The 27,455-nt window shown below is 37.5% G+C and overlaps 1 protein-coding gene across 5 annotated transcripts in view; it reads right to left on the bottom strand.

The window, feature by feature from the left end:
* ncoa2 (nuclear receptor coactivator 2) overlaps positions 1-27,455 on the bottom strand; it is a 90,974-nt gene that overhangs the window by 59,921 nt on the left and 3,598 nt on the right. For all 5 annotated transcript variants that reach the window (XM_084102932.1, XM_084102933.1, XM_084102934.1 and 2 more), the window contains exon 2: positions 7,152-7,238. The gene's annotated coding sequence lies outside the window, so the exon portion shown is untranslated. The remainder of the gene's footprint in view (positions 1-7,151; positions 7,239-27,455) is intronic.

The raw sequence follows: 27,455 nt of genomic DNA, 5'->3' as shown, positions 1-27,455 counted from the left end.
CTCTAGAATTAGACATTGCTTAAATGTAAATAGTCCAATTTTAAGTCAGCTAATCAGCAGAAAAGCATTAGCGTAGTGCACAAAGATAAAAGTTATGAATTTATTATGCATTCATAATGCTATTAAACAGCTTAACCCATTGACATTCTGAATTTAAAGATGGGTAGTATGCTACCATTGCTGCCTATGGCTGTAATACAACATATACTGTATGTGTGGAAATGTCACTTTAAAGAGAACCTTAACAAATTTGTCCCTTTAAATGTCTGCCGTGTCTGCTTGCATGATGCATGGTCATCACTCTATACAGCCTCCATTCAGAACTAGTAATTCAGCTAAAAGTTAGCAAAACTAGAATACTGCAATTAAGATGAACATAGTTCAGCCTAAAAACACTGGTTGAGACAGAGATAAATTACCTTACATCTGAGTCATGGGGATTTGCTGTATGTGATTCACTAAATAGACATGCAGGACAACAGGTTTGATAGCAAGTAACTCTACAACTATTCTGCACTTAATAAAAAGTAGTTCACTAATTATCTTGAAACCTATTTTTTGTTCTTGCGGACGCACCAGCAGAAACTGACACTTATCCCTCATGATCTTGAGTAAGCACAGACGTTCCTTGTTGGTGTGAAATTATCATTAGATGATGTGACTATTTGATACTTCATTACAAGTCTCACAAAACATGACATGCTGAAACCTCCCAGTAACAGATTTAATGGCCACTTGTTTGGGCCTGGTGTTGAGGATATCATCCAATCATCATCCAATCATGACTGGCTGGGCCTGGTGTAGTCTTGTTTAAAGTCAAATATGGACAACAAATGGAAAAAAATGGTTACCAAGGAGTCATACACCGCTAAATTCCTGGACTGTCCCAAAACAACAACATAAATGCCAATGCAGGGATCAAGATTACGATCAAAATGTTTGTATATTATAGAATATATATAAAATATCTTAATGTTCAGCATAGGGAGGTCTAAATTGTAAAGTTGAATCGATTGTGAGGGAAACTTGAAAGATAGACAAACATGGATGTCTTGTTAAAACTATATTAAACAATATTTGAGCCCCCTACAATGTGAGTATAGACAGTTGAAGTGGATGAATATGACAAATAGCTCAACAAGGGAACTGGATCAAATTTACTGTGACATTCTGTGGCTCTGTCAGGGTAACGTTGAGTCTATATAATATATTCTTGTATATGTACCATCTTTGTGCAGTGGAGTGAACCCGTTTGGTTTTACAACACTACAAAAACTAGAAAAAGCACACATACACGAGTAATGACTCAAAGAAACAGATGACTTTGCCCCACTGACGAAGTTGTCAGAGAAGTCCTTGGTTTGCAGTGTGCATCCGCTGACGGGTTGGATATCACTGGAAGAGACAGGAGCCTGCCTGACAGGAGACTGACAGTCTGGGTTCTTCAAAATGCAGAGACGACAATGCTGGGATCGCCTGGAAGTGAAAGAATGAACCAAAAATCTCCAGACCTTACGGTTTCAGCAGGAAGCAAGCACCGCACTCCACAGATCATTAGTATAAAATTTGCACGTTCAGATATGAAGCTGTTTTTCTCCAGCGTAAGTTTGAGGATTCTCTGAAGTGAAGCTCTCAATTCGAAGTGCCAACCTTGAGATTCTATGGGCCAATGACAAATAAGAGTGTCCAAGACACGGTAAAGAACTAATCCTTTTTAAAAAAATCTAGATAAAACACATGTGCCAAGTACTTGTAAATGTAATATTTCAATTCGTGCTGGTTTTATGCGGTTTAAAAAATATATTTCTTTTTTCTTTTTTTTTTCAAAAGTTTCAATTTAAAGACTGTATAAATGTCATGTGGTGTAACCAAGTTAAAGGTATTAACATATTTACCATAAAAATTGAATAAGTTAACGTATTATTATTTTTATTATTATTTTAATAAGGTTTTTAAAAAAAATTGCCAAAGTAAAAAAGTATTTTTATAAATATCATTAACTATTGATTTATCTTTTTTTTTTTTTTTAAAGTTGCACCACATGACATATTACAACCTGAACTCACCGTGCCTTGTCATAAAAGATTCAAATTACTTCTTTGATTTTTCAAATATACAATATTTCAAAGTATATAAAACATAAATGTATTACAAATAAAACATTTATAAATAAATATAAATAGATAAAATATTGAAAAAAAGACAAAAGACAATGCTGATACTGATAGTTATTATATCAGGACAGTTGTTTAAAATCATTATTCCCCCCTCCCCCGCTTATTCAAGTCATTGTATGTATGAATTGCATTGTTAATGCACTTGTTAAACTGTCAACTTAAAATGCAGAAGATACACTGTCTTGAGCTTCTAGATCCAACTGTGGGACAGATACTGTGGAAGAGGCTTACAGCAGGTTAACACTGCGCCTACCAAAAGACAGAGAGGTCAACTTGCCAAACAAAGCCCAATAGACATCTCAAGAGAGCAGCAGAGGAGGGAGGCTCAATCCATCATTCTCCTGGAGTAGACAAAGAGGCAGCTTGCACCAAAGCTTCATGTGCCATCCCTGTAATCTTGTGGCTGGAAAAGCTAAAGGGATCAAGACTGGGGACACACCCTGTGCTCGTAGGGGCCTCGAACATGACGAGGGCACTGCTTCTGCATCGGTCCAGGGGTCTTTGAAGGGTTTGTATAATGACTAGCCTTGCCATCAAGAACAATGTCCTTGCTTGACCCTCCTATACGGACCGGAGCGAAATTCAAGCCGAAGGGAATTGCATCATAATCATACGTTAAACCTCACCACGCAAATCCAGCCATCGTGCTCATCTGATGGCACAGAGCCCAAATTTATCTCGAAGGTGAAATGAGTTAAATATCCGGGTGGGGGGTGGAGGTTCGCAAAGCCAAAATACACATGAGTGTGTGGAGTCGTTGCGAGCAACCCACAGCTATTACCCAACATTACTGATTACAGTGCAGAGAGATCCCTAAGGCCGATGGGGATCGTGGTTATGCAGAACAGATGGGCCTTTATTAGCAGCGAGTGTCTGAGGGAGATTTGCAGGAGATTCGGTGTTTACAGCCTCTTCACTTGATGATAATGAGCCTCAAGACAAAATGTCAGCTAGTGAGAATGGGCAGAGACAGGAAGTGAAGGAAATGAAATCAATCAGTGCTGATGGAGAATATGTGAAAGACTTGAAAACAGTCTACTAAGGAAATGCAAAAAACAAGCGCCGGATGAGAAGAGGGGGTGGGGATGGCAACGAGCTTATGACTGAGATTGAGAGCGAGAGAGGAGGAGGAGGAGGAGGGGAGATCGACATTCTCTCCTCCCCAGAGCCGCAGGCCTGGTCTCCAGCCACTGTCCCAGATGGCTTGACTGAGAGAGGGAAAGAGAGATGTTCCTGCCACTCATAAGCTCTACAATTACTGAGAACGTAATGGTCTTAAAGTACCAGCATCAAGCAGGCCCAAAAAGCCAACATCCATTTACAGAAGCCGATCACATTCATGAATCTTTTAAACTGACAGCCACTTCAAGTTGCCACAAGGAGAGCACTGTATAATAAACACATTAAGCGGCAAACGGCGGATCTGGAGCAACTCATGGGCAAAGGACGCTCGAGGCTGGAAACGAAGAGAGACAAATGGATTTCTCTTATCTGTCCATCAGAAGTATACGGTTTGATCTAGCATTGAGCCAGTACATTTCGAAATACAGGGTTAAGCATATTCCCATAACTGAAAGTGTAACGGAGAGGGGGTTAAATGTATGATGTGTATTGATGGGTTTTGGGTTACAAGAGGCACAGATACAGTGAGAAAATCAATAAACTTCTCCAGTGCACGCTCAGTGGGAAGGGTCCACATTCTGTAGCTGACAAACCGAGCTCGGAAGATTAGAACGTCGACAAGCAGAAAAGTTAAAGTATTCTTATGTCCCAAAAAGAAGCTATCTCACATTGATGATGTAATACAACAATTTAACCTATGCCACATTTCCAACATTAGTAGGCAAGAAGTGTTCTTGAAACTGTCGGTTTTAGAGCAGAAGTTCTCAACTCTGGTCCTCGAGATCCACTTTCCCACAGAGTTTAACCCAAAAACTGAGCAACTCACCTGTCTGTAACTTTCTAGTAATCATGAAGACATTGATTAGCTTGTTCAGGTGTGTTTGATTAGGGTTGGAGGAGCTAAACTCGTGGGCCAGAGTTAAGATTTGCTGTTTTACAGGTTTCTGTAAATGCGAAGGTCTTTCACTAGACCAAAGCAGTTCAGAAAAGCTTTCGTTTAGATAACAGACATTTAGCTAGTACAGGGCTGCAGGAATAAAGCAGTTTTGTAGGTCAAACCCAGAAGTTAGCATCATCCTGGTTTCTTTGACAAAAAGCCAATATAATTTTTCCACTGGCTTATAGATTATTGCAGAAAATAATAGACAAACACCAAATGCACCATTAAGCTATCAACAACTCTTTTAATCTCAACAAGTTGGAAAGTAGAAGTTTACACTAGCTCAACACCTTTCTGCATTTCAAAATGTGTCAGAATACACAGTACATTAGCATTAGCATTAGCAGTTTTCTACAACTGGTGCAGCAACAGTTTAAAGAGAATCTTGCAGAGCAAGTTAGATTTTATAAACATGCTTACAGCTAGTTTTGAATAATAATGCATCCATTTTAATGGCATAGACATTTTATGCTAATTCTATCACCTCATTCAGTAAAAGAGGTTTATTCTCATAACAATAAGACAAAAATGCACATCAAGTATGTACTATGGGCTACATTCCTACCATCCACAATTATACATTCAACTGTATCAATTTGTCCGAGATAGACAGCTCAGATATGTATTTTTGGGTTGCAAGGACATTGCCTTACAAACATTCAAGCAGTTTAGGTGATGCACAGTTAGCTGTTCATGGTTCATTTATAAGTGAGCTTAATGATGAATACAAGATACGCTCCTTGAAGGGCTATAGATAAGTGGATCCCGTGGTTGACGTGCATTAATATATCTAGAGTGTCTTTACAGCATATGGCTAGTGCTGAGGAGTTGACACCGCATGCATCAGCAACACTCAGCATAACTTGACACATGAGCTGGAATTCACATACAGATTATTACATAACCCTCTGAATACAATGATTGTGCGTGTCGCATATCGTGAGCCAAAATCAAGGGAATTTTAACCAAATATAGAAATGCCATAAACTGTACATTTTTATTTCACTTTTTGGTGCTGTAATGCATTACTTGTATCGCAAATTGTGCTCAGAGCACTTCTTGAGAAGCGCTTCTGGAGTTCCCTAAAAAGAAACCGTACAGTCTGCTGTGGTTTGTCATAAACAGTTTCACGTAATGGCCAAATATTTATGGCTGTTACATGTTCCCACACGAAGTTAATGACACAGAAATAGTGTATGCGAATCTAAATAAATTGGATGACAATTAACCGTCAGCTGAAATTTCATGCCCTTACTCGCTTGCATCAAAACGAGGCACTTTGCCTTTGGTTTTTCGAAAGTGTACGCTATGGTCAGTTCATGGAGGAGGGGAGGAGAAAGAGCTGTGTGCAAACAGCTTATCCTCACTGTCATCTGCTCCTAATGACAGCTGACAAACTACTAATGCAAATCCCATCTGAGCGGCTACAGTTGCCCCACCCCCAGCCTTCCCTTGCCATCCCCGAACAGGAAAATCCATCCTCCAACGACCCCTCCCATCCTGCTACATACAAAGTGAATGATCCACGCTCAAAAATTCCTCCTCTCTGACGGTCTGCTCAAAGCGAGCGCTCTCTTTTAAACCAAGACAATACCCTGCTCTTCAGTCACATGACGGCAGAGAGCAATGGTTCAAGCAGAGCAGGTGGCGACTGTGGCATCCACATGCAGCCAAACACATGCTCGCTCGCGGCTGCTATTCTGAGTGCCATTTACTTGTTGTAGAATCAAACGACTGATTGATTCTATGAATGTTTGCTAATAATATAAAGTTTCATTTGCTAATAAATAAAAGTAAATGGGGTTAAATCAGGATGATTAGGAATTTCTTTGAGAAAAAAAAAGGCTCAATTTACCTCAGTTCACCGTACGTAAATATATACTATGTTATTACAAAATTATTTTTAAATATTTTTTTATATTTTGTACAAAATATTTGGATATATATGTACACATTTATATTTTATATATTTTTTTAATCATATACATAGCATATAATGTATTTGTAATTTATTTTTTAATAAACTATACATAATGATCATATATATATATATATTATATATATATATATATATATATATATATATATATATATATATATATATATATACACACACACACACACACACACACACATATACACATGTATATGTATGTATATGTATATACTATATATATATATATATACTATATATATATATATATATATATATATATATATATATATATATATATATATATATATATATATATATATATGCTCTTCAGATTTTTTATTTACATTTTTTTATATATATTTACACTTTTTAACATCTCAATTACAGATTACAGAATATATAAAACAAACAAAAATAAATTAAAAACTGATCATAATTGTGTGGCATGATTAAGCATTGTAGAGAGTAAAACGTGCTTTCCCAAGTGTCTTCTTTCAAAAGAGGTTACAATTTAATTTCTTGGGTTTGTTTCACTGGTTAACAGGTTAAAGTTTTTAATGAAAGTGATTACTAACACAAACATCAACTTTTTAATTTCGGGGTCCCGGGGTTGATTGGGAATTGTTGCCTCTAAAAGTTGAAAAAAAACAAACAACAGCCCTGTTTTAAAGGAGTAAAAGACAGAAGGAAAAATGGAAGTGTTCTCAAGGATGAAAACAAGAGAGAAAACAAGGTTCCTTTTTTGCTGCTCAAACCAAATACAGAGAGGAAATGACATCACACCTCCCACACAAACCACACCAACTCACACTTTCATTTGTTTCAATATATCATAGACGTGTTTTCTTCATCTCCTCACCATGTAGTTTCGTAAACACACATTAGACCTTCAATGTCATGAGTGTATTAACCAACAATTGAATAGGGGAAAGTGTGAGAGAAAGTCACTGTGTTAATCACAGGTTGCTAAGCTTACCTTGGCTTCAGTCCAGACTAAGCCTCAGGGCATTTCTGCAGCAGTGGGACCAGTGGAAATCTTTGGGCATTATTCTCTTCTCTCAATCTGTGGAAGAGAGCAGAACCATCCAGTTAAGATCTCAAAGCACACTTTGGGAAACAGAAACGCAAGCAATACACATCAAAACCTCATTTATATTGATGGATTCAGTGTAAACTAGTGCAATTAGTTTTGTTTGTTTCAAAGAAAGGATGATAGGTTGATACAGCGGCCATGCCGGTTAATAAAAAAAAACAAAAAAACATTTTGAGATTGTCATTTTGAGATTGACAGCTCCAAAACTTACCAACAACAATCAATTTATGCTATTTGGCAAAAAAAGGAAAACTACAAATACAGGTTTTATTTTAGTATGCAAAAAAAAAAAATGCATAGAAAAACAAAAAAGGTCTCAAGAAAAAGCATACATTGACTACATATTAGTTACTAATATTTAGTTGGTTCTCTCATTTTTGCATGTGTTCATACTTTCTTTATAGCCTGGACAATTTGCATGTTTCACTGCATTATCACAAATAAAACAATTGACTTCAAACACAACTACATAATATGATTGACACATTTTTTTTTTTTTTGAATAAAGGGTGAAGAATGGAGATGTCAATTTTCCTAGGCTGGACATCACTTCTGGCCACTACTGTATATACATTTTTATCTTTTGAGCAAATAACCTTCATGTTTTGAGGGCCACACCTTCAATTGACCTCGGTAGAAGTGAACACTGGGTGTTTGTATGACATCGACGACATCACTTCCCTGTCCATCTTGTAAGAGCAGAGCCCTGTTAGCAGTGAGCATGGCACTTGAGCTGTCCTCTATCAGAGAGCTATCAGCAAACCGAAGAGACAGCTGAGTTTTACCAGACCTGTCAGGAAGAGTGTGACTATTCTTAAAAAAAAACACCTTGCCGGCACCGTCTCCAAGAGGACCAACCGCGCTGGGAAGACACACAGAGGTCAACAATCGAGTGACGTCCTTGGGACCCATATGGACAAGTCCCTTCTTATAAATTGTCCAAAAAGAAATAGGAACAAATAATGGAGATCAACTAAAATACCAAGAAAATAGTTCATCTCCAAAACAAGATACTCTTCACAAGTGGTTGATAGTGGTTCGCCATATGTGCACCTTTCAAATTAACATTCTTTCGAAGAATGAATGTTTTTATGACAGACTGGGAACTGCTGAAGAGAGATGCTTCTGCTATAGTTAGTAAAACACAATGAGACCATACGGAGCGGTCATGGTTTTCAGCCAATTAGCTTCAGTGAACTACCATACCAGAGCAATCCATCTCTGCAAACATGGTGAGTAAGATAGAGTTGGATAGAGGTTTTATTCGGTCATCGTCCTGATCTTATCGATAATAACAAGGGGAAATATCTAATTGATCCCAAAGTATTCTTGAGCATGTTTGTCCATTAAAAAGTTCATGAAAGTTGAACATCAAGTGTAGACATTAGGGACAGTTGAATCAGCACACGTCAAGCGAGCTCAAGAGACGAAACGAGGGGAAAATATACCATTAGATATTTTAGGAAAAAAAAGTTTTGCAAAGAAAATAGTAAAAAATAAGAATAAAGTAAATAAAGTCAAGTTTGGTGTCAGAATGATATTTTTGAAAGGAGGTATCTTATGCTCACCAAGGCTGCATTTATTTGAACACAAATAGAGTAAAAACTGTTGTAATACTGTGAAATATAATTACTACTTTTCTATTTTAATATATTTTTAAAGGCAATTTATTCTTGTGCAAAGGTTGCTGAAAAATTTGCTTTGGCATCAATGTCACATGATCCTTCAGATGTCATGCTAAAAGGCAGATTTGGTGCTACAGAAACATTTCTTATCATCAATATTAAAAAATACTGTGTTGCTCAAGTGACAATATTGCTCAGTATTGTTGTGGAAACTGTGATATATATATTTTAGGATTCCTTGATGAATAGAAAGGGCAAAAGAACTGCATTTATTAGACAAATAAATATTTTGTAACATTATAAACAGCCTTTACTATCATCATTTTTTTCATTTTTTAAATGTACTGACCCCAAACTTTTGAGCGATACTGAAAATTGTTTCTAGCTTTTCTCAATCCCAAAACAAATGCCAGCATACTATTAGGGTGCACGTTATTCAATCAAACTGAAGTCTGCTAGAAAATGTGTCTGGGGTTTAGTTCATACAAGCTCTGTTTTGTTCACAATTATCATTAAACATTACGGTTGTACTACTGAACTCAGTTTCAGACCAAGTAATCAAATCACTTAAAATTTAGAAATGATACAGAATGATCTGACAGACTCCGACAGACAAATATTAGCATTCACAAATACTCCAGTTCAAATACAACAAGCATATCTGTGAAAACCATACGCATATCTAGTATCTAGGACGTACTAGACCTAATCATCACGCGGAAATCTAACACTTTCAGGAACCCAAACGGCAAAGGTTAGCAATTATGGCGCCAGAATCCCCAAAATGGTCTAAAGCAATCATCACAAACTTTTCTGAAGACTATTAAGGGACGGAAAATTAGCTCAACATCATTAGAAGAGGGAAAAATTGGAGAGAAAAAATATATAACAGGAAGAGAAGGGAAAAAATGACAATCATCATCAGGTTGGTAAAGATTTAATAGTGTTACACACGTCTTCAGGGCCTCCGCTTCCACAAGGGAATCGTTTCAAGCTTATTAGATGGTAACATGAAGTACGCCTTTTTAATTATGTTCAGAAAGTAATTAGTGGAAAAAAGGGTTTAAATCATCTCCACGATCCCAGAATTAGCCTCTGAGAAAGAAAAAAAATGACTTGCTGCAGTAAGTATCATTCAACGAAGTTGAAAGCGCATGTAGAAACAGCCAGAATTCTCCCATTGTGAGCAAATGCCTTTAAATGGGTTGTTGACTTATGCAGAAGCTCTCCTGGGAGCTTGTGAACAAATACCTGAGGGGAGGGCACTGCGCAGCGCTGTCACATGATGTCATGTGCTGACCAGATATTGCTACATGTACTTCCACAGCAGCTGACCTGCTACAACTCCATGTGCACAGTGACAACAACACAAAGGGAGAACAAAAGACCTAGTGCTGGGTTTCTGATGGGTACATTAAATAATAAGAGCGCTTTGGGCAGGTGTTTCTATAAATAATCATTTTTAAAAGCACACAATTTCACTACAGTTACACAAGTGTGCAAGTGGCTTTAACTATTCTACATGGGAAACAGAAGGATCATGTGCAGTCTGTGTAAAAAAAAAGCGCATTAAAATTAATCTAGCATACACAAATCACTATTAATCATAAGTATATAAAGAGAGACAGCTCAGATGCGTTCTGAAAGGCTTCATTTATCGTTTCATTGGCCAGGGGGGGGAAAGTTAAAGAAGAGTCTTTTCTGAGGCCGGAGGAATTTCCCTCAGTTTTTTGTGTCACATGTTCGTTCTAGCCCAAAGGAGATCTTTACCCGATTGGTCACTGTAGTTATGGGGTCCCTCAACCATGGTAATTCAGTCAACCGGTTGATTCAACTGTCAGATAGACACCAAAATAGCCTTTTTGTTCAAGTGGAAATGTCTTTCAAATACCAGAAAGTCACAAGCTTTTTTGTGATCGTTTGATTTCAGTTGAGATATATCTGAAGCTATGGTCACATTTACAGATACCAACCAGATTCCATAATAGCTGCTCCTTACCATTCAATAAACACTCCACACCAAAGTGCCAGGAAGATCTGACAGCTAGGACACACACACACACAGCTGACCACACACCGTGGATCTATTCCTACCGAACATGCTGTGATAGAATGGGACAGCCTGCATTCTCTTCCCCTAAACCCACTATCTCTCTCCATCTGCAGTCTGGGTCAAAGGTTCATGTCAGTGTTACGGTTGTGTGTGTAACACCACAGACCATATTCCCCATCCTCTCACCCACTGGCAACTATGAGGCTTAATATTACAGCATCATAGATATGATTATTTTCCATATTAATGTCACTTAGATACACATTTCCCATTGGACCCAAGTAGACATCTCACCTAGGGCCGTGCGATTAATAGAAATCGTAATAAAATTGTGAAATGAGCATGCGCGATTTCTAAACTGCAGAAAGCATGTTTTTCTGCCAGCCCAATCAGTGTGCAATCTGAATGCAGCACGCCTAAATTTAGCGCGAGAACAGAACGGAGCATGTTTTCCGTTATGACATTGAAGAAAACGCAGAAGCAGGGAAGGTGAATTCAGGGCAGGATAAGGACTTGTTGCCAAAAAAAATTGGGGAATATTTTGGATACAGGAGAGATGATGTATCATCGAGCCAGGTAATTTGCAAGAATTGTCAAGGTTTCGTTGCTGCAAAACAGAGTAGGGGCCATTCACACAAAGCGTTTTTGCAGTTAAAAACACGAGATGCAGGTCTAAAAACGAGTCTTTTACCTTGAGCGCCGCGTAGAATGACATGTCATGAGATGCTGCAAGAGACATAGGAGCGCAATGGTTAAAGATGTCCGTCTAGTGAGTGTTTACATAAAATAAAAAAACAATGGTACTTTCCGAACCAGGTGAACAAAAATATAATACAGGTGTACTGGTAAAACACCCTTTTTTGTGGTGATGCTGATCGGTCTTGAATCGTCATAAGAATGGGATGCAGTCCATTGTTGAAAATAAATAAAACACAAATGTTAAGTCATACAAGCGCATCATTCCAAAACTCCAACACACGCTGTCAATTGCCCATCCCCACTCATCTTGCGATCATTGACTGTTACTCTGGTATCAGCACCCCTTTTTTGGACTAGAATTACAGCTTTTATAACAAGTTGTCTCCCATTGCCTGCAGGAGGAGCACAGACTAAGAAGACATATAATAACTAAACAGAAAACTAACAAAAGTAACAAAAATTAACAGGCATTTGTGAACTGCACAAGAGTTCAAAAAGGCCTTAAGAAATAATCGAATAGACATAAAGAGAATTTATAGACAAGTATGTAAATCTATATTTAATTTATACAGAGAACGCTATGCAGTGTTACTTTATACTTAATACATTTCTGTACCTGAATAATATGGTTTGACCTTACTTTATTTGTAACTTTGTTCTATTGTATTTATTTATGCTTGCAATTTTTCAGTTTGTCTTTAATAATGTTTGAAATTTTTATTTTATTTTCAATCCGTGACTCAAAAACCGTAATATGATCCGAACCCCTCATGAGTTTTGTGATCCGTTGCACCATTAAAAACTATTAAAAAAAATTGGTAATTGAAATAAATCTGAAATTAAATATAAATATTAGATGAAAAATTCCTAATAAAACCGATAAACTGAAATAAATACATTAATGCTGAAGTACTAAAATGACTTAAATGCTAAAAACAAAATTAGATTCCGAAACAAATTAAAGCTATATAGAAATATGAAAAAATAAAGACAAAAGTGACAACAACAAAAAAAAGTGACAAAAAAAAAGTGACAAAAGCAGATTCAAAATATAAGTAAAAACTATAATAGTTGAATAGTAGATTGGTGTTTCAGATCTTAACGTGTCACTCACTTTTTTGCAATTATATTTCAATTTTACATGTATTCACTTATCAAAGTTGTCACAAATAAACAGAAGCTTTGCACAAGTGACTGTTGTTGATGGATGGAACAGTTTATACTACTGAACTCAAGAGCAAACCCACAGCCCACACAAGCTGTTACTCATTTCACTAGAAGACGCAATTTACAAAGAAGTCTTGAAAGACACAGTAACAAAAAAAAGCCCATTTAATTCTCACGGTTACAGAGAAGGGAAAAAAACAATTAAAATTACTTAAAAATAAAATAAAAGGGTATGATATTCACAAAATAATGCCACTCAAAAAGGAGTCCAGAAGTTCAGATCTTATTTTAAAACCCTGCAGCTCCTCATACTTTTGAGAAGTCTCACGTATTCAGTCAAGTTCACTTAGCCACTCTTTGACTAGATGTGAGCGGGATTGTCTAAACCCTATGTCTGAGGGTAAGTGATCCTGCTCTCTTCCCCATGATCCTCTGTGTTTCCTCCTGGCCTGAAGCAGGTGCAAGTCATCTCAGTGGGGATGTCACTAAAGGCTTATGTCAGGGGAAGGCAGCCAGCTAATCGTACCACTCAAGGGCTAAAGATTAGATTGTCCGTGCAGATTCTTTTACTCACTCAAAACTGACCACAATGGGCCAGATGTGGAGGCCAAACACAAATTTAACCTTCCATGTCAACATTTTCACTGGCAATCCATCAATTTCTTGATTGTATTGGTCAGACAAAGATTTAATGCCTCAACTAAATTCAAAACACTGTACAGGCCACTGGAGACAATGCAATTATCTATACTTAACTAGATTTTTATATTCTTTAAGAAAATGTATGTTGCATGTTTGTGCAAATCTCACTGCCACATGTAACCCCAAGATGAGCAATAGTAAAAGCGATGCTTGCCTTAACTAGCGTCACTAAATATTAAAACACCTCATTTCAATAATATATTTGTAATCATGTGCATCACCTTTTCTAGCTGTTGAATCGGGTAGCGTGTGACCACATTCACACATGTGAACCCATGATAAACCTCTTGAGCAGTAAAGAGAAAGCAAACTGAAATAACTCCTTACAAATGGGAAAATCAATAAAGCTACTTTGGGGCTTAAAAGTGTTCAATAAAATAAAATAAAAATCAATAAAATAACAAAAGTCACTTTTACCGAAGTAGCTGTATTAAAGTGCCGCTATTATGCTATTTTAAAGGTTCATAATTTTGTTTTGGATGTTTAATAGAACAGGTTTACATGCAATAAAGATCAAACAAACACTTTGCACATCACCTCATTTTCTCAAAGAGTCTGAAAATGACTCGTTCGAAGATTCCGTTTCTTTCCGAGAGCTACTCTGCTCTGATTGGTCAAATGGCCCAGTCTGTTGTGATTGGTCGACCGCTTACAGAGCGTGTAGGAAACTGAACCACCATTATCATAACTGAACTTCAGCTCCGGAGCCTTCCTAAAATCCTCAGCGATCCTGTACTTACTGTAAAGACAGTAACGATAGCATCAATTTTACCATATTAATTCGAGTGCGAGTCCAGTGATATAATATTGGAAGAACTAGTTATTCAACCCGAACCTCAATCGCAAGGACAATTACATTTCTCAGTGGTAAGTTTTTACTCAGTTAGTCGTACATTATGAAATGTTGTTTCAAACCAACACAATCCAATCTGAAGTTAATTAATACATCGTTCAACCGGACATAACTGTTTTATATATATATAAATATAGGTTGTTTGCACACGTGATATCAGGAAGCAACGTAATACGCACATGACGACAGGAGTGTGACGGCGATGCGCAAATCGAGTTACTCCTCCCACTTCTGCTAGTTTTACTGAGATATCTTATCCCGTGCAAATTGGCCATTAATATTACAGATGTCCTGTGGTAAAATTACATTACTCCATCTACCCTTGTAAAGTTAATCCCGTCGAATAGGGCTTTTAATGTATAAACTTTCTGCAAATCCAGGGACCTCGCTGAGATTTGAGTCAGTAACATGACAAAAGGTTATGCTGTTGTATCAATGTGGTAATTTTAACCACTGACTATTCACATCCTCATCCTTTGGAAGTGTATACAAAGAGAATTTGCCTTTGCAACGCAGAAAACACGTCTTCTTGGCATGTACACAACACAAACCAACTACAGTGTTAGAGGGTGAGTCAAAGTAGATGTTTTCCGGGCAGCCAATGAAAACAATGGGCCTGGCATTATGCAAATTTGTTCCATTGTTGTTACGTATAAATGTTACGGAAGTAAGACTGGAATTACTGAAGACTTGTTTCGGCAGTTCAGAATCGGTTCTTTCTTTTGGGTGACAATAACTTTATTTATCGTGCACTTTGATCTTTAAAATTTTGCAGACCTTTTACATTCGCAAACAGCTATTACAAACTGCATGAAAGGTATCTGAAAAAGCATAATAGGGGCACTTTGAACATTATGAAAATCAAGATCCATCAAATAATTGTTTTCAACTGTGATCAATGAGAACAAAATATCCCATGAGGTAGCTTTCTCTAGTTGCTTAGGTACAGTCACAAACCAAAGCACTGCTGGCCACGTCTCAGTGAGTTTTGGAGGATGTTAACGTGAGCATTGCTGCAAGCCCCATTTTTCATGTCAGAAAACAGAAATATCCTTGAGATAATGATCAAAATGAGATAACAATATTGAGCGAATGTTCTCCGCACATAGTATACGTTCATCAAATACATTCGCTTCAGCCAAACCAGCTGAATCCCAGGCTCAGACCATTCAGAAATACCGGTTTGTTGGCTGAAACCTCTAAATGGCACTTCCCATTGCCAGCAAAAGCCTCTAAATTTACAAAACCAATCAGGAGACGCAAATCGAATCATATGATTTGAAGATGAATGACAGGCGTGCATATGAGCCGGCTTTTAAATTGTCGAGCTGCAAGTTTAAAATGTCATGGGTGTTACATAATAACAAATGTAATGTGAAATTGGAGAAATTAGCATATTAAATATCAGTGCCAATATATCATTTATCCCTAAAGATGTCCAGTACCACATCATGGTACCACATTCTTCTAATGAATTAATGGCACATGCTACTGTCGGGACATTTGGCCCATCGCTTTCATTTTCTAGAGGTATCTAGCCTGGCACTCTTCCTGCTCTGCCTCTAGAAAAACCTCAGACATCAATGATCGGTTTCAGTTTAGTGAATGTGTTGTCAGCTCCAATTCCACATGTGATTATCATTCTCTCTTCTCTCCAGCTGGAAGCCCACGCGTACTCTTTTTTTTGGACATGAGCCATCTCCACAATGGCCAGACTCACTAAGGCGGCTTTGTGTTTTTCTAATTTGTGAGTACTGTAAATCTAACTGCTTTATTTAACATTTCAGTGACTCAGAAGTGGGTGGCGAGACTAGGGAGATCTATAATACCTAAAGAGAGCTCTGTTCGCATTCCCATTCATATCAATGACGTCTTGAATTATGTCACTAATGACTTTTAAATTGTTACCTGTAACTTTTTAGTAAGCTTGTATCTTAAACACCAACCACTCAGTATTTTATTCTAGAAAAAGTTATTAGTAACACATACACATTTATATACCAATATATATTGGTGTAGAAACAACTTTCACTCAGAAATTGCTACTAAGTTGAAAATGCCGAGTAACACATTGAATGAAATGTGAAATTTCAGTAGAAAGACTGAAATAGTATTTTGTGGAAAAAAAAGTTACGAAAATTATGAAGTTACAGAGTCTATCAGGAGGGCCAAACAGGACCTGGTGCTTGATGATGTCTCAGAATGAAGGCTTTTCTGCCCAATTAAATAAACATTCTCAGTTGCAATGAGGCAAATCCTGCAACTACAAATTACTGCATTACCTGAATACTGCTGATTCTCCAGGAAGGCACGTAATTGGACAGGACAGGGAGAAAAGTAAAAGGCTGCAGTGGAAAACTGTCTCTGTGGACACAGCACATGCAGCAAACTTTGCTCTGTCAGTCGACATCAAGGCCGTAAAATTGCATTACAGCTTCCGGTTGTCAAATACCATGATTATCCAAAATTAGTGCTTTGGCCACTCAACCTTAAGGCTTTCGACATAAACCATAATGTCATGATTGTAACTCCAGGCCATTTACTGTAAGATGACATTAGAAACAAAAATAAACAAAGCAACTTGCTGGGCTGTAAAGACTAAGCATGCATTGTTGCAGATGACAGTTTGAAATGAAAGACCTTGAGAGTCAATGAAAACATCAGCACCAGGTCGTGATATTTTATAAATGATGACTTAAACAGGCTATTCTACAAGCTACTTTGTCTTAACACGTTCATTTTATTGACTCCACAATCTTGTCAATAGCTGATTCATTCTAACCACATCATAAAATTAATCTTCCTTTACCAAACTGTCTCATCATAGGATCATAGGACATCATAGGACATCATAGGATAACTATGAATCAACTACAAGAATTGGAATTAAGGATTAAAAGGAATTTGACTGTGAACCATGAAATCATAATAGTGCCCACTTTTCACAATACACTCAATTCCTGATGGATAAAATAGAGTGCTGCATTTCTATTTCACAATGTGATATGACATTGTGGGAGTAAAACAGGGATATGCGATAAAGCGGTAACATATTGCTATCGGCAGAAATTAGAGATTTCTCAGATTAAGCAGATTTTATCAAATCTGAATCAGTCAGTATCGATTAAAGATTAGTAAGAGAGCGTTAGATGAAGGCAAATTAAATGAATTTCCATTTTTCAGAATTGGGGGCTGTTTACATGAAACCGGTTTCGACTAAAAAAGGAATTTTTTTAATGCGTTTGCGCACGACAACAGCGTTTTGGAGGCCTGAAAACGCAAGCTTTTGAAAATGCATTTTAGAGTGCAAGTTGTTGAAACCGATACCGTTCTCGTCTCCATTTAAACAACAAAAAACATGAATTTGTGGAAATGGTGGTGTCATGCGCATGAATATTACGTGTTCAGATAGGTGCGTAGTGTTTTTTTTACAAAGTGACATCGCCAACTACTGGCCTGTCATGTATAACACAGTGTTTTAAGTTGATTTTGCAGATCCTTGTGAACAGGGATCATTTTGACAACGCTGTTGTCTGTACGCAAAAAAATCCAAAGAAATAACGTTTCCATTTTTAGTACATTATTGTCATGTAAATGTACCCTTATAAATGTTATAATGTTGTGATGCCTAAATTCACTTGTAGCGTTTAAATGATTGATTTTTTGTTTTTAATGATTAATTTAATTGATTTACACGAAATAAGTATAGATTTTACGATCTACATGAATAGCTACATTGTAAGAAAAAAGATACTGGGGCCTTAAGTAGGTACTTATGATCTTAGTCTTAAATGTCAGCAATTGGCTATGTCTATAAAACCATTGACAAGTACGATCACAGCGAAACTTTCAAATCTGCGTTTGTGCTGCCGCTGCTCCAGAGTGAGCAGTTATCATGTATAGGCATTTCAACCATACAAAATCATTATTTATGTTACAAATATTCATATCATCACAGAAATACTGGGATAAAAGTTTATAGTTCGGATTAGGCTTGCTGCGAGAGTTGGTGTTACCGGTGTTACACAGTGTTCATCCGCACACCGATTACATCACTTGCCCACTGCGGCACCGCCCCCACCGTCGTTTTCATATTTTATAGTAATAAAAATAATTTTGTTCAGTTAGAGAACAGACACTACAATTATAAACTAAATGCGTCTGCTAATTCGAAGTCAAATTCGAAAGCGAAAGTAAAATGTGCATGGCCGTACAGGCATTTATTAGCACCCCCCCACCCCTGCTTCAAATAACCCAGGTGGTGACAAGCGACTGTTAAAAACATATTCGTCATTGAATAATTCATTCAAGATATTCATTCAAAATCACTGATTCATCCAAGAATGAAACAAAAATGAAAATTCCTTCATCTTAACACAGTACATTAAACCCTATTTTCACATACTTTTCTTTTTAGAGAATTAGTAAATCTCGAAAGTAAAATGTGTTGCAAACGGCAATTCACACCCTAAATAAAATCTGCTCAGCATAAATTAAATCTCCGCAATCCTAATCACTAACTGTTTAAGATGCAAAGATAATCATTCCCTCCGCCGCCTGCACGGTACGTGGGTGTGTATGTGTAATTGTCTCCTCAGGTGTAACATGAGAGGATTTGTTTTGACAACCCACAATTCCAGGTGCCAAAGCCACAGATATCTGTAACAGACAGGCACAGACTGATTATAGAGGCTTTAAGGGCTGCTTACAGTCTCTTTCTTTAACCTTTGACCAGCAGTTATCTCTAGTGCAGGAGGAAAAAACTTGTTCAGCATTCAGACTTACGGCCCAAAGCTAAAAGTGGCCGACGTGACGTAATCTCACCTACATCAGGACCATTACCTTTGTGAATTGCCAACAAAAATTTGCCTTCGAGAGAGCCAACGCTCAATCAGATTAAGGACTTCTCTGCATTCTTTGCCCGTTCGTGTACGGAAATAGCATCAAGGCATGAAGGTGTGCTTGTTTTGTAGCAGGCAAATGACAGCCAATGCAATGTAGTTTGACGACAGACGAGTTGGCTGGCGAGTGAATCAAGCTGCTTAGCAACCTCCAGTGACAGCAGCTGCCAAATCTTCTGTCTAACGCTGAAGCCTTCTCTTGTCTTGCTTGACAAGAGAATTATGGATAACTTTAGTGCTTCTGATACACTAATTTGAAGGAGCAATTGATTCAGTTAAGAGTGTTTGCTAATAAGAGCACCAGTTATTGGTTTAAACATAAAACCGTTCTTCAGTTTACTGCCGGATATGAATTACAGTGGTGGAAGAGTACAACTCAATTGCCCAAAGTAGGATATCAACCGCTAACACTGCAGTGCATTGCAAGCATAGTCCAGATTTTTTTGTCCCGAGCCGTTTTGCTGTCGATGACTTGTCTTTTGCAAGCTATGCGCGGTCATTGGCTTGCACTTTCTGGACAGCCGTGTCAGGTCTTTAGCAAGCGATACATTTTGTCTCTTTTTTGTAAAGATGGGTTCTTCTGCTAGTGCTGCATTTTTGTTTTGCAAGCGGAAGCTGTATCTTTGCCACCATGTTCATTCCTGCATGCTGTAGGCAAGCATCCGCAGAAGTCTTTTCCCCCCTGAATTCGCACTGCATGAAAGAGCAATTAGATCTGTGGCCCAGTTTGTGGAGCAGGCCAATAGATAGTAGACCCAGTCGATTTTACAGCAGGAAAGGCTCAGCGGGAGAAAGAGGCCTGTGCCATCTGGAGAATCAGCTGGAACCTTCTTTCAACAAAGAAAAACGCAACCTGAGGGTGTTTGTATACGAGAGAACAACGCTTCTTTCATCACCGGTGGTTCAGTGCTGGAACCAAAAGAATGGCAAGCATTTATTGAGGTATCTGTCAGTGGTTGATGATCGCATTAGAGTCCTCATCATTCAATGACACGTCTTTGAAAAATCCAAAACAATCATAACTGTTCTGCAGATGCAGAATAGATCAACAAAATAAGTCTTTATCTCTTTTTCGATTTGGAGAGGTTTAGATGAAGCAGACTGAAGCATATCAATGCTTAATAATGAAGATGCAGAACAAGCATTAAGAATAAGAAGTTAAATCTGGATGCAATTCAGATTTTATCTAACGACTCTGGTTCTTTCAGCAATGGACAACAGTTGGAAAACATTTCTAATTGCGTTCACCTTCAGAAGCCATTTCATGAGATTATTTAGCTTTTTGTATATAAATTGTATACATGAAAACTTATTGTTAACAGAAAATAAGATGAGAGAGAAGTGAATGTGATAAGATAAAAGACGTACATCTTTCTATTGAGTTACATATACAGCGACGCATATTCACAAACCAGTCTTTTGAGCCCGTTCTTTTATGGAATCGTTCAAAAAAACTCAGAAATTACTAGTTTGAATGTTACTGAATGAACTCTGTGATGGAGAGACTTCAGAACCAAAGAAACATGCTAATGAAAAGACAGAAGTTTTTTAAACATGTTTCAATTAAAACAAATTTAACTACCCTTTTAAGTTTGGGGTAAGATTGTTTTTCAAGAAATATATGCTTTTATTGAGCAAGGATGCATTAAATTAATCAAAAAAGTAAAGATGTTAATCTCACAAAATATTAAGTAGCACGACTGTTTTCAACATTGATAATAATAAATGTTTCTTTAGCACCAAATCTGCATATTAGAACAAATACTGAAGGAACATGTGACATTAAAATCTGGATTAATGGCTGCTAAAAAATTTGCTTTGCCGTTAAAGTAAAAAAAATTCATTTCAAAACAGAAAAATAGAAAATATTTTTAATTTTATGTTAAATTGTAATAATATTTCACAATATTAGTGTTTTTACTGTGAAAAATCTTACTGACCCCAAACATCTGAATGGTATTGTATATAGTGATATAGTCCAAAATATTTAACAAAATTGTGTAATTTCTGCTTTTATTGCCCACCCCCGTTTATGACAATTGATGATGCCTACTTCGAATATTCTACTACAGTACACCGTCCGCACCATAACAGTTACCAAAAATCATCAAAATCATTTCGTTTGTCAGAACCAGATCCGAATCGGAACCAGATCTCAATGTGGCCTGTAACAGATTGACAAGTTCAGTCAAGGGGTCTCCAAGAGTGAAAAGGAAGCAATCTTGAAGCGCTTAAAATCTGTGCGGGTCTCTGTGGTCCTTTAGCACAGTACAGTAATGTGCCGTTGGCCACTGCTTGACCCGACATTACAATGTGGACAGGAAAGCCTCACATACATCTCTTTAATGAAGCGAAAGTGAAGCCGCACCACGTCTTTTGGCAGCGTTAACCTCAAGCTCAACTTGTGGCCACCCTGGGTTAACCTGCTCTGTGATCATTGTTTCCTTCCTTCGACTTGGCGTTTCTTAAAGCATGGCCCCCCCACCACTCTAACTGTGTCTTTCTGAACTGCTGCCAGGCCACACTCGATGCCAAGGATTACACTCTGGGTCTGCTGCCAGGCACACGCTGGGCTCCAGCGCGCAGAGACCTCCAGACAGCGGTGAAAAGAACACCACCCTCTCCACATACCTGCAGTCATGCACTCCTAGCATGTCGATATCCAATGACGACGCTAAGAGCTCGAGCTCAACTTAGGGTGCGGGTAAGGAGGCGCTGATCTTTCTGCTAACTTTCATTTATCAGGTTCATTAATTGGGTTACGAGCACCCAGCAGCGCGTAACCAGTCAGACCCGGTGATAACGTGGAAAACCCTGCTGCATTCCATCACAGAGTTCTCGTCTCAGCGATACTGAGCCTCTACCAAGAGATTCAATGTGGGTGAACTAGTGAACTTGTGGGTCGCCTCCACATGATCAATTTATGCTCTTGTGGTAAAAAAAAAAAAGCCCTTCTTTCCAAAATAAACAGAATCTGAATGGGTCAAAATCCACTGGTGTACAAATGGAGCTGGAAAAAGGCACACGGCTAACTTTATGAAGTCTGCAATTGCTGTGCAACTCAATTTGTACAGAAATATCTAGTTAGTTGTAATCACTCAGTTCTCTCCTGAAAAATCATGATAAAATCTTAGATTTTACAGTGAGGCACTTATAATGAAAGTGAATGGGCACAATTTGTAAACAATAAATACTCACTGTTTCAATAGTATAGCCACAAAAAGACACAATATGTGCATTAACATGATTTTAGTGGGAAAAACTTACTAACTTTTACTGTAAAGCTATATCCAATTCCACAAAGACTGTAAAAAAATGTAATTGCTTTACATCTCAAACGATACACATATTTTAACAAAATAAAACATTTTAACAAAGTAAATGCTTTTATGAAATTACCAATTCACTTCTTCTGTATGTAACCTCAATTTTTTTGCTAATTCAACATTATGCCACCAATGTTGTCGATTCAGTTTAACTTCAACCAGGAATGTTCCTTCAGCTTTGGTACATTTGCTCTTGGTGGAGCCTACATGACCTCCATTATCTTAGTAGTGAGCCAGTTTGAGTAAGGCCACCTTCACAGTAAATATCTGTGGCAATAACATAATGTCACCAGCCAAAGTCAAATCAATACGTACTTGAGTGGAGAAAGAGCCTCTCACTTGTAAGTGTAGAGCGCCGCAATCGGCACCGGGATCAGTAACACACCTTTTGCCTGCCCTTAAACCTTTCTTTGATTAAAAAAGGAATGTAATCGCAGCTGAGGTCTAGCGAAGGGCTTCTCAATCCACTCCTACAGCTCAAACACGACACATTTTGTCTTATTTAGAAGATAAACATCAGTTTGTAAGTAGAGTGAACTGGTTGCGTCAGATTAGTAAGACATCTCAAAGTCCCAATATATGTCAAGCGATATCAAAAAACTGATATTGAATATGAATATGAATTGAAAAATATGAATTGAACTAAGTTTTTCCAACTACAATAGGTTTATTTGACGTAGTTAGAAATAGAACGGAAATGGAATAATCAAATATAAAAATAAAATACTGCACAATCTTCACTGTATGAATTAAACTGTATTCTTCTTAAAGCTACAAAAGTTATTCAGTCATGAGCAGTAAGTATTTTCTCTTTTGTTTGATTTGACAGACAGGTCAAATCAGGTTTATTAGGCTACTGTCACTTTAAGAGCGAATGCATGAATTCTTTATACTGATACTCATCTGGTTTACACCTAACTGTTTACTTTCACTTGAGACATAACTGACTGTGTTTACATGAATACTCCACACATTTTGACATAACTGTGTGTGTATTCGACCGTTCAAGTGCAATAAGATGTAAAAGAGAAGTGAATTTGCGATCACATGCTGAAAGACATGGCTTTCTGTGCACGGGTTTATTGCATTTAACCCTTTTTAACATCAACATTTCAAATCCGCGATCGCCTTTTGAGAGGCAGCTTTCTATGCGCACGCTTTGGCAGTGTGCCATTCAGCAGTTTTTTTACGACTTATTGTGCTTAATAAATTTTTTTAACATCAATCACGTCCCACTCTTTTGTCTCATTCATGCATTTAATCAAACTAAAGTGTCAATAGTGTTGTGCTACACGTATATATTTACATACCGTGATATGCACAATATAGCAAAAAATATAACTATATATGTTATACCGTTGCCAGCTTTTTAAAAATGTTTTGCATGCGTTTGGCCAACAAACGTACACTTCCGTCACTTGTAGTTCCTAGTGTGCTGGGTTACACCCTACTCAGAAGTAAGAGCTCATTTAGTCCCTCCAAAAAGGCAATCCTAAAACTAAAATCATTCCCAGTTCCCGTGGTGCGAACACACCAAAAGTCTAAAATGTGCAGCTGGACCTGCTGCTCACATTCAACAAATTGGTTAAACAACAAAAAAAGGCACAATCTGAGACATTTTCAATATTCAGATGGATTACATTTGAAAATACTCTAAGCTACCCAGACTAAACTGATGCGCAACAGAAAGACAACCCATTTTGAACAGCCTGAGAGCCATCCTGGACACACACACACAGCAGGCTCATTAGACAGAAGTAGGGAGTTGAGAGAGATGTGTGTAGCAATCCTGGGTCAGACTCTGTGCAAGGACGGTATGTCTGTGAGAGGAAGCGGTGAGTGGAATGAACCCGGCCATTATAACTCAGCTCATCCGTCACTGTGAGGCCTCAGGCCCATCTACCCACTGTTACCCTGGCAACACACTCTAAACTTACATTATCATTTCAGGAGTAAAAGACACAAATACTACAATTATTGTATGCATGTGGAGAAGATACTAAATGTTTTAGGCAAGCAAAAAAATATACCAAAAAATGGTATTAAGGCTTCAAATTAAATTAAAACAATATTCTATTTAGAATTTTCAATTAATTGGCATATAATAGAATTTATTTAATAAAAAAAAGCCCTACTAATATACAAAGCTAATTTTCAGCTCAAGTCCCTACTCATTAGTTCTAACTATAGTTTTTTTGACAAACTCCAGCTGATGCTTTCTAATCACCGTTCTAAAGAAAAGCACATTACTGTTAAATGTGAGCAGCAAAGTCATTTAGGCAAACCTGGTTTCCTCTCTGCCCTTTGCTCCCTGTGTAATTTGAGACACGACTGGAAAAAGGGCCCTGTGCACAGAACTGAATGAAAGGTAGAGAGAGAGAGAGAGAGAGAGAGAGAGAGAGAGAGAGAGAGAGAAGGCATGTTCACATTCAGCTGCGGTCTAACCTAATCAAGCTGGACAAGGTCATCATTTTCCAGCTTTCTTCTAATTAGGCTTAATTCAGTTACCGTAATCCTCACAGCTACTGTGCCCTGGTAAAATACCATGTTACGCATTTAAAATTAGGGTTTGCATCTTTACGATTTTTTTTCAGCCAATGACTTTAGTGCTTGCGTTCCCCCCCGCATGTCAATCTGATGCCATTTGACATTGATTTGATTTGATAGTGGCTCATATGATCATCCCTCTAACTGACAGACTGCATCTTGTCACCGTGGCGTGAAAATCAAACAGCCTCATGACAAATTTCTCAAGCTTCTTCTGAGCATGCGTGGCGTCCGGGGCTGCCCGGCTGAAGCCCCGCGACTGTGGAGAACTCATTTTGCAGGAAGATCAAAGTTCAATAATCAGACAGTGATTCACTGTGAAGGAATACCACAATCAATAGAGGGAGTCAAAGGTCAGCTGATCCAGGATGAAATCATGGTTCTGGGACTGCTGGCTGGGATGCATGTGAACTAACACTCCTCTTTCCACCCAACCGCCGGCAGCCAGGAGGTCACATGACCATGGCATCCACTGGTGGATATGCCAGATTTAGATTGCCACGCGTGAATGCCGCTAAGCCACAGAGACCTAGACAGCATCAGAGTGCACGCATCCTCATCGGTGAGTCCTGACGGTATATAGTCACGCCCACACACTGCAGTTTGTGTGGGAATACATCTTACCACATCATATCGTTTTGACAGTCTTGGCTGACTGAAAACATCCCCTAAGTAATCAGGCTACTACTACAGAATGTCAGGAAAGCTTTCACTATGAAGGAAGTACATGCTTTCTGACAAAAATCTGCTAATTCATACTAGAAAGATTCTGTATAACACAATTTTTAAAGGCCAAACCACAGACTTTTGACCTTTTTATTGGCAGTTTGCAATTTTAGTATTAATTGGAAACATTACTATTTGTAGTTTTTTGAAAGAAGTCTCTTACGCTCATCAAGCCTGCATTTATGTGATAAAAAATACAGAAAAAGCAGTTATGTTGTGAAATATTTTATTACAATTTAAAATAGTGGTTTTCTATTTGAATATACTTTAAAATATCATTTATTTCTGTGATGCAAAGCTACATTTTCGTCAGCCATTACTCAGTGTCACATGATTCTTCAGAACAAAATATTTAAAAAAAATATTAAGCGGCACAACTGTTTCCAACATTGATAATATATCAGCGTATTAGAATGATGTCTGAAGAATTATGTGACGCTGAGAACTGGAGTAATGGCTGATGAAAATTCAGCTTTGCAATACAGAAATAAATGATATTTTAAAGTATATTAAAATAGAAAACATTATTTTCAAATGTAATAGTATTACACAATATTAGTTTTTTTCTGTATTTTTGATCAAATAAATGCAGGCTTGATGAGCATAAGAGACTTCTTTAAAATAATAATAATAATAATAATAATAATTAAAATTAGTAATGTTTCTAAACTTTTGACCGGTACTGTGAATATATATATATAGCCTATAGTATTTATTAATACTTTGATTTTAAGATTTTCAGTTTTCATTTAAACCTTAGTTTAAGTTTTACTAATTTGATGTGCTTTTAGTCTTTTGAAACATTTCTGTTTAGCTTTAATTTATTTCAGTAGTTTTAATATTCAACTATTTAAGTTAGTTGCCAAGACAACATTGCAACAATTTTTTATTTACATTTTTAAGTCTACGGTTACGTATTCCAGCTTTATTTCAATTAAAAACTGTTAATCGTTTTAGCTTTATTTAACACTAACAACACTGGTAGTCTGCTTGACCTGTTCACCATAAACACCAATACAATTCTCTGCATTGTTCTTGAATTGAAACAATTAAAGTAATTGCCATATTACTCTTATTTTCGGCTGTGGGTGCGTGTACTCACCACACGAGCCCTACTGTGGAATGTGTCAGCATGATGTAAGAGGTTGGTAACAAAGAATTGAACTACTAGTCCAACAGGCTGAGTCGCACTACTGCAGCTCTTAGCAGCGCTGATGCAAATCTGAGGTGAACACCAGCTGTCAGTTTACAGGCTCCAAGCTTGGGCATTCAAGCAAATCATTTCTTAAAAACCACCAATCGAGTAAGCCCAATAAGGCTGAGAACCGAGAACCTGTTCTTATACAGAAACGGGTTCAAAGAAAACAGTCATGACATTCGATTCAGCTAACAGAACGTTGTACTAAAATGCAGTGTTTTATTTACTACTTTCCAGTTGGACTGCAACACTGCTACTGAATCACAAAATACATACAGCAAAACAGATTCCCAAATGAATCCCTTCCCTTTTATGGACCAGTTCTTTAGTGAGTGTGAATCAGCAAGTCACATATTTTACTGAATCACAAGGTATTTGTCATGTGTGACA

Source organism: Abramis brama (genome assembly GCF_963993115.1).
Source record: "Abramis brama genome assembly, chromosome: 24".
In the NCBI taxonomy this organism is placed as follows: Eukaryota; Metazoa; Chordata; class Actinopteri; order Cypriniformes; family Leuciscidae; genus Abramis; species Abramis brama.
This window is presented reverse-complemented; position numbering and strand designations above follow the sequence as displayed.